Below are 9,045 nucleotides of genomic sequence, written 5' to 3'. Positions count from 1 at the left end.
CCCCCTCTCTCTCTCTCTCTCTTTCTACGGTTCTTTACTGGGTTTGCTTGTTTACCCATATTGGCGTTTGCCACATTTGCTGCTCTATTTCTTGTCTTTTAAATGGTACAAATGTGGAAACCTACAAAATATTATACAGTACATATGTATGTAATTATTCTTATCATTGTTACCCCTGTATGACTAATGTGTTTTCATAGTGACGTTCATAATGATTTTAAAAGCCGTCACTTTTAATGCAAAATAACTGTTGTAATTGAATCATAGGATTTGTGGTGCTCTGCTGAGTTTCTAGATGAATTTAATGTATTGCTTGTAACAGCTAGGAATAAACCTGCAGGTTCGTGCTGTTCTGCGTATCTGTATGCACTGGACCATCCAGGACATTCTTGAAACAAGTTGTTACAACTGGAGTTTATTCTGGGATGAATTTATAATGATTTATAATGCTTAGATTGGCAATGATGGGAAAAGCAGCATGCTGTGTAATGCTCTGTAATTAACATGTTTTTTACAGGTCTCTCAATGTTTTAATTAATGCCTGCCCACTTGACATATGTTAAAGGGAATTACTTGGGAAATTTGAGTATCTGCACAGCCCTAATAATAATAAAGACATTACTGACTTGAAAAACCTACCTTAAAAAAAAAAAACCCGTAGAGCTGATGATCCACCTCCAAACTGGCTACAACAGTCCCAAAAAAGACACATTCTTTGGGGTCAAAATATTCAGGATAGTACAACAACATTGGCAGCATTTTTGATAAGGGTTGGCCAATCACACATGTTCAAGTGGGATCATAGATGTGGCAGCCTTTAACAGTATGACCTCCTGTAAATACCATTGCAGATGCCATTCTGTTTCCAGTGTGAAGTGCTTGTGGACTAATCCACACAGCAGTGTCCCTTTGCATTAACACACCTTCCCTGGCTTATTCAATCATGGCTCTTTGGAATTAACATCTGTGAGCAAGTGTCACTTGTCCAATCTCGGCTCCTCTGAAAAGCACTCAGAACTGATTTTCTTATACTTGGCTTCAACCCAGCAAATCAAAGTTGCTGCACACCTGACTTGCTCACTGAATGGAACAATATCAAGGAATCTCATCCTATTCCTATGGGTCAGCGAGACCGCCTACATTACAATTAGTAAGTGATTCACTAGGATGATTACAACCTTTTCAGCTATATGAAAGCATGTATGTATCTGTTTAACATACTTTAAATTAGAAATGTGCCCATTTTGTCAAATAAACTCTGTGTTGCTGTACAGTAGAAAATCACAACATTCACAACACGGTTATCATTGTGTAGGTATTGTAACACTTTCTGTTACAAAATATGTCAACCACAAGTAGAACAGTACATGCTAATTGTATGAGGTTGCTACTGGTCCAATTAATGGGATGAATAATAATGCTCCATTCAATGGGCTGCAAAGAAAAATAAATCTACACATAGTTAGATAGATACCATAGATAACAAATACACAAGGATGTTTCAGTTACCAGGGGGTTATATTGAAACCTCCCTATTAAGTGTCACATTTTGTAAAGCAGAACTATTTTGCAGTATGTGTCTCTACTTCTACAATGAGTGCTGTCTTTCTTCCTCAGATCGAAATAATATCAGTAATCTTATCCCAGCAATACTGCACTGCCATTTTTGTGGACACCTAATCAGCAGAAGAAAGCAGCATCTCTCTCTGCTTGAACAAGCGAAGCACATTAGAAGTAAGGGGTTTTCATTTTCCAAGCAGCAGGTATATTACATTTCATCTCATTCATCACAGCAAGATGGTATTAGCGTTATGATGCACCTGAAGCTTTTTTTTATTCTGCTCGAATAGACAACGAATAACAATGATTTCATTAACAGCTGGCACAGCTAGACTGGAGGCAGCTCTGGTCACAGAACACAATGATAGGCCCATGGGTGTTTTTGTGTGTGCGGCTGCTTGTGTGTATGTGCGGAGTGTGTCGGTGGGATCTTGAAAGATCTTGCTTTGATAATAAAGCAGGCAAGGACACTGAGTTGTACCTTTGAATCTTTTTCTGACTAGCCTGCCAAGTTGTCATGTTTAGTGTCCTCATTCAAAATGCAGAACCTTCTGCACTGTTCATGTGTCTCTGCCTGTCACACGCTCCAGTGAACTGCCTGGAATTTGCATCGTCTTCTAGAATTGTTTGATTACATTTGGGTACAATCCAATAAACTTGTTTTTTTTTGTATAAAAATCAGATTTAACGCTGTAGTCTTAAACACTTTACTATGTGATTTTGACAGTGTCTTTAATGCCAAAACATTATTCATTGTATGGTTAACATGGGCCCTTATTTGGCCACTAAAAAAATCACATATTACACAATTGTTTTTTTTTTGATTAGCTACAACTTTGTGGGCTATACAGAAAGGGCATTGCCCATTCAGGTGTGCACATTTCTAAATAAGTTACCAATACAGACCTAATTAAGATTGTTCTAATGATTTTCTAAGTGTGTCAAAAAATCTTTGTTTATCTTGCATGTTTATAGACCTTTATAGAATCGACAGGGATCATTAAAGCTTAAAATGGTTTTAATAAAAAATAGAAAAAAAAAATAAATTAGACACATTAGTTGTTTTTGCAAAAAAGAGAAAAAAGCGTTGAAGATATTCAAGAAACATCATGGTATGATCAAAGGAAAGGGAAGGGAGATGTTGATCTTTGTTTGCAAGATTTTGCAGCCTGCCGTCGCGATGTCTCGGAGCCCAAACCTCTCCCCCAAGTAGGGATGAAACGATTTTTCGATAGTACGATATATATCATGATTACAAATATTCGTGATAATCGTATCGTTAACATTTTTTAATTATTCGATAATCATAGAAAACGATAGTCACATACTCACTAAACGTGGCTGGAAGCAGAGCAGATGCAGAACAGCTCTTGTTTGCTAGCATCTGATTTGCTGGTCCCATCGTACCAGTGAATCCGTTTTGTTTTGTATTGCTTGTATTCCTGGCAAACATCCTGTAAATACATTGAAAAAAAAAAACTTACTGTATATAGTTTGCACTGGTTTGGAGTTTCAAAATGAACTGTTATATAATGAATATTTAACAATATTCAATAACGCTAAAAATAAATTAATAAATGATCAGCAATGTTAAACGTAATTATCAATATGTTACGCTTTTGTGAAAATAACACAAAAGCAAGGGAACAAAGAACTGTGTAATTTATGTCAATTTTAAGAGTAAACACCATTGTGAATGACCAAATCTGCAATCTGCACAGAAAGACAAGCAAAATGAACACCTACAATAGAAGAACAAACCATACTGTATGTAAGGCAAACATTAACACTTTGAGAATCTAGTTCAAAGAAACATAGAACAACCTTTTACTTCAGAGAGCCATCTTCTGAAAAGAGAAACAATAATAACGAAACTAGAAATAAACTGCGCAACTATAACTTAAATTGAATTTTTAAATTGAGTTTTGTAGTTTTGTAACTCCGGTATTTATATCATACACTTTAAAAAGTAAAATGGACCATGGTAATACAGAATTAACTTTAATTCAAGATTGATGAGTCCAAGTGGACATCATGTTAAAGTGTTGCTTGAGCTACTTGCTGAACTGCCATTTGCTTTTAACTTCCCATCTAAGAAAGAATAATCTGATGTTATAAAACACAAAGGGCAGCAATCAAACACCTGAGCCATGGCAGTTCTGCTCCACAAATCTACCCAACCATTTGAAAACACTGTCATTGCTGCAGTGCAGTATGCAATCTGAAAGGAAGTGGGATTGATGAGTTTGCTGTGTTAACATCATCCGCACTCCCTCAAATGAGTGCCAGAAAGATGCATGAGCCGCACAAAGATTTGAAATCTTCCAGAATTTTGCACTTTGTCAAGTGGTGTGGGTGACATGATAAATGTCCAGAATGTACTTTTAAGTTTGCAAAACAGTCAGTGTTTATTTAAAACAATAAATAATAAGTCGCCCCTCTACCAATGACGGTATCGGGGGATCCTGGGATGGTGGTGTGTGTGCGTGTCCATGCTGTGCTGTGAGGGTCCTACCCAGGGCCGTACTCTTGTAGCTGCGTCAGCCCAGCGCCACAGTCTATCCAGTTGCTGCCCGCCCCGCAGATGATCACGATGGAGTTGTTTAGCAAAACTCGTAGCTATGCATTTTCTCTAAAATGGATAACTTCTATCCACCAACCTTACACAGCACCCTTTCTGGAAAAGGAGGGAGAACCTTACACAGCTCTGGTCCGGAGGGAGATTTGCACTTCTCAGATTCTTCTCTCTTGAGAGGGAGATCTTAACGTGACTCTAGATTATTGTATAGATATTACGTATATATATGTGAGTTTGTTATATATATATATATATATATATATATATATATATATATATATATATAATATATATATATATATATAGATATAGATAAGATAGAATATATATCTATAGATAGAGTCGTGTCGTGATACAATATATATATATATATATATATATAATATATATATATTATTATATATATACAATATATATTACGACACGACCTCTTTTTTGTAGGTTTTATAACATTTGTGCTGTGCTGGAGAAAAAACATCCAAAATATTGTAACAAAGCCTTACGGCTAAGGTTCCTTAGCTCCTTTAAAATCACAGACCCAGACACAAGAACTGCACAGTTCACATGCTTTATACAGACAGGCTTCATACAGACAGGATTCACACAGCTCGCCCTGAACAATCTTTTTGGCCTGTTTAAATATCAGCCTGCTAATCACAGGCAGGTGTCCCTCATTAGAGTCAGGTGAACCATGTCCTGGCTCACTGCCATGGCCTTCTGGGGAATTTAGTCCTGCAGCACCCTCCTGTACTACATATTTTCTTCCTCCACCCCCTATTCTGCCACATATATATATATATAATATATATATATATTTGTATGTTGACTTTTTGCATAATTGTAATGTTAATGTGATGTGTATGATTAGGCACTGTTTGAATAGCTCCATTTATCACTAGTGTACTGGGTGTCAAAGATACACACCAATACTGCACATTAAATAAGTCAAGAAAACAGAAAGATTGATCCCCAGCTAAAACACTTAATAATGTATTTTACTGAGTAAACACACTAACTGTAAAGTTACTGAAATGCTGAATATCATTAAAGCCAATGTATCATTAGGTTTTCTGAAGGAACAGCTATCCTATTGCTAAATGTATTAAACATATTTTCAGTACAGCTTTTAAAAATGCATACAGGGTGCTTCCCTTTATAACGCTTTAGTCGGGAACCACAGTAAAAAAACAAACAGAAAGCAAACTGAACAGAATACACACTCTGAGGAGTGCTGCCTAGACCCTCACCTAGCTCTTTCCAGCATGTTCTCAGAAGTTTGTAGGGCCCCTCATTCTGGTCCTTTGTGGCATTCTATTTTATGCAAGGATTTACCTGAAACTGATTGCATTTCTGTTATATAATATATCATATATTGACTTTTATCATTTGACCTTCTGATAGGTATGATCCACGTCAGCTGAATATGAGAGCTGTGTGGTTATGATGCAGCCTGAATACTGTGTGGGGTAAGTCACATCATTCTTTCTGGCAGCCGTGGTATTATGCTTTTAATAATTATTGATTTTTAAAAAGGTAGCTTTGCGTAAGGCACAGAGGCACCGTTTGTGTCGGCTGGCTGTCTGCTTGCGACTGGGATTCCTATTAGACTCTCTTTTTGTTTCTTTCACTTTTAGTTGAGTTCAGAGTTCTGTGAATTTCCTGGGTGCTATCTGCCTATTCTAAAATATCTGGATGAGAAGATAGTGTCTGATTGATATGGCTGATCTGGAATACATTTTGTTCATTGCTGTCTCAGAGCAAGGCAATACAAGTTTTAAAAACAAGGTATCAAAGGGTTTTTATAAAACCGAAATACAATGTACTATATTTTTTAAACCTAAATTGGGTGTGGATGCTGAGATTGCTGGGTATTTGTTGCATGCATTACCCTACTCAGGCCACTTGCTTGATATCTTGTTATCCCTGGATAGATAATTGTTCACCATAGAAATATATGCACATTTAACAAGGAGAGCAATATTAATTATACCCTAATATTAATATACCTTAAATTTTCCACAATGTTTGGTCCTGTATAGGTAGTCATGGTGGTTTTCTTCAATGTAAAGTCATTCAATGTATAACATGAATAGGCAAGGGTTGCTTATAATGGACACCAGTTCCATTATTTAAGTACATGACTGAAATGCAATAGAAAAATCAGAATGAAGAGACCTTACATTCTTGTCTGTGCACAGTGCACAATGTGTCAGTAGAGGTTTATCCCCAAGTAGAGCACAGCATTTCATCCTGCCTGTCTAAACTGTTTTTCCAGCTCTAACACAGATGCAAGTACATCCTCTCCTGCTATCTCTTTACTGCAGCACAAGTTTGTTTTGCTGCAGAGGTCAGGGAGAATTTGCATCACCATCTCACTGAGTCCGGGTTTAAATAGCGCAGAATGTATAGCCCAGAGGACTTCGCTCTGTATTGCCAAGCAATTGTTTTTCTTTTTTTTCTTCTTTTGTTTATAGTAAACATAGTTTAATTGCTTGGCTAGTAACCTTGTTTGATTGGCAAAAAAAAAAAAAAAAACAAAAAACATGCAAATAAGTATTCCTAATAATCATTCCTAATAGATCAATGTTGTTTTAACAAGACAACAACCATTTAGCAAAAGCTTTGGAGAAAATTATAGTTGCTCATTCTTTTCTGATTTGATTCTTTGTTACCATAGAAGATCTGCAAATCAGCAAGAAGCATGGAAAGGGGTCATATTTGTGATGAAAGGGGTCATATTTGTGATGGAAATTAATAGATTTTCTACCTTTGGTAACTATCTTTCCCATGTTGTAGTATATATATATATATATATATATACACACACACCTCAGGTCTAAAAAAAAATCTTGAATACCTGACTTGTAGATTTCAATTATTGCTGTTGATATAATACCTTTTTACCATTGTTTACTATCCAATTCTTAATGTACTTTTCAGGTCCTGTCGTTAAGAAGAATTCATTCAACATCTGCTGGCAGTATAGAATTCTCTCTTTGCTACAAGGAAAGACAAGGCCCAGTGTTCACTCTGATCGGACTTGGCTGAGAAGCTTAAGGTCCTGTTTGGTCTTTATAATTCAGTTAAAAGGTCACATCTTCCTTGCCCAGGAGATAGATTCCTCTGGACTCACGTTTTTTGTCCAAGGAAAAGCCTCCTGGTCAAACCACTGGAAATACACAAGACTGTCCCGTGTGGGACACATATACTGCTCAGTATCTGCTGACACGCATGTCATGCCTCTGTAATGTCTGTATTGCCTTGTCTGTGAGGTACAGTATCTCCAAAAAAGACACCACAAAATAACTACATTCATCCATAAAATGTCTCCGCCATGCACATCTATTAATGTGCAGTTTCGAAAAAAAACTCATTACAGTATTTCAGAACAGGATATCGGGTACTATACCGATCTAAAGAAAACTGGCAGACAAGCTTTTTGACTATCTTACACCTCCTGGCTCCAGATTTCCTTTAGAGAGTGAAATTGTCTTCACTCCTTCACTTGCTCTTTCCTGTCAATAACCAATCAGCTGCTTTCCCTATTGACTGACATGCTTTCAGCCAGTAACATGCTTTGACCCAGAAGACACTTGTGAGGTCAGATGACCCAGTGAGTAGGCTGTAGTCTAGTAGACACACACTTACATTCTTACATTCATTTGACTATTCTAGCAAGACAAAGAAAGACAAGATCCTAAAAAAGACAAAAATGACTGCAATCCAACACAAAACACCTTTAAATAAATTATACATTTGTAGTTTTTTTTTTCTTTTGAAAAATAAAAACGCAATTAGTTGCACTGTCATGCATGTGTTGCAACTGCAGGACTAGCCTTGAAAAAGACTTGAATTATCCAATATCAACACAAAAAAAAATGTCTTATCTTATAGTGGCATTTTGGACAGTTCTGCACTGCCGGATTTGATGAAGTACTTTGGTGTTGGCCCTTACGTCTACAGAACGACAGTGCTTCTTACCATACTGCTGTGTCTGTTGAGGGCTGGTTTGAGGACAACATCATTGAGAATCTGATCATTATGGGCAATTGATGTAGAACATCAGTTGCTTTTAATAGCTATACATTGTGTACAATAATTATGATTCATTTAAAATACACGTGCCTACTTGTCTTGTATGTGTATGTATGATTTAGTGTTGGAAAGAGCAGAGACAGGAGAAAATCTTATTTTAGTGACTTAATATTCTTAATATATCGCTTGCAATCCATTCTGACATAGATGCTAGTCCCCTTATAACATGTTCCTTTCTCAGTAAAGCCTTGTTTAGGGTAATATTGAACATGATCGTGAGACACAGGTGTTTCAATGTACTTTTGAAAGTAAATATGTTTGATCATTGAAGACAATCTTGCCAAAAGCCTGTAAGGTAAGTCACTGGCCCTGAGGGAAAGGGATGCTGCAGAGTTGAGATAAGGGTTTAAAGGAAGCTTTTACGATAAATAGAAGTGTATGTTTTAGCTCTAACTCCAGAATCCCAATGGTTTCAAATATGTAACATTGCTCCAGTACTTAAATCCGTACTTAATACTGTCTTCCTGTAAGTTTTAGACTTGATTTTAAAGTTGTTGTTTTTTTCATCCCTGGAAGGCAGTGACATGCTGTGAATTCAATGCCATGCATAGTAAAACCCATTAAAAGAAGGCTGCATAAATATGAAAGCACCATACAGTAAACAATACAACTGCAAACGCAATAGCCAAAAAAACACATGCAAAATGTGCCTACAAATCAAGCTACAACTTGCTAATTTAAATAATAACAAAAATAAAAATATTAGAGGGTTTGCAATGGCATACTTCCAAAGACAAGAGACTTCAAGATTTAAAATAAGAACATCCAAGACAACTGTTTAGCATTTTAAATGTATATGATTCTGTTTACTT

General features: G+C 36.5%; 1 long non-coding RNA gene across 1 annotated transcript; it reads left to right on the top strand.

Annotated features, from left to right (window-relative positions):
- The first annotated feature begins 1,627 nt into the window (after window positions 1–1,627).
- LOC121303268 lies at window positions 1,628–7,667 on the top strand. Its single transcript, XR_005947774.1, has 3 exons — window positions 1,628–1,734; window positions 5,540–5,604; window positions 7,079–7,667. It is a non-coding gene; the product is annotated as an uncharacterized LOC121303268 (long non-coding RNA).
- Window positions 7,668–9,045: the final 1,378 nt, after the last annotated feature.

The sequence above is a fragment of the Polyodon spathula genome, chromosome 32 (genome assembly GCF_017654505.1).
Source record: "Polyodon spathula isolate WHYD16114869_AA chromosome 32, ASM1765450v1, whole genome shotgun sequence".
In the NCBI taxonomy this organism is placed as follows: Eukaryota; Metazoa; Chordata; class Actinopteri; order Acipenseriformes; family Polyodontidae; genus Polyodon; species Polyodon spathula.
This window is presented reverse-complemented; position numbering and strand designations above follow the sequence as displayed.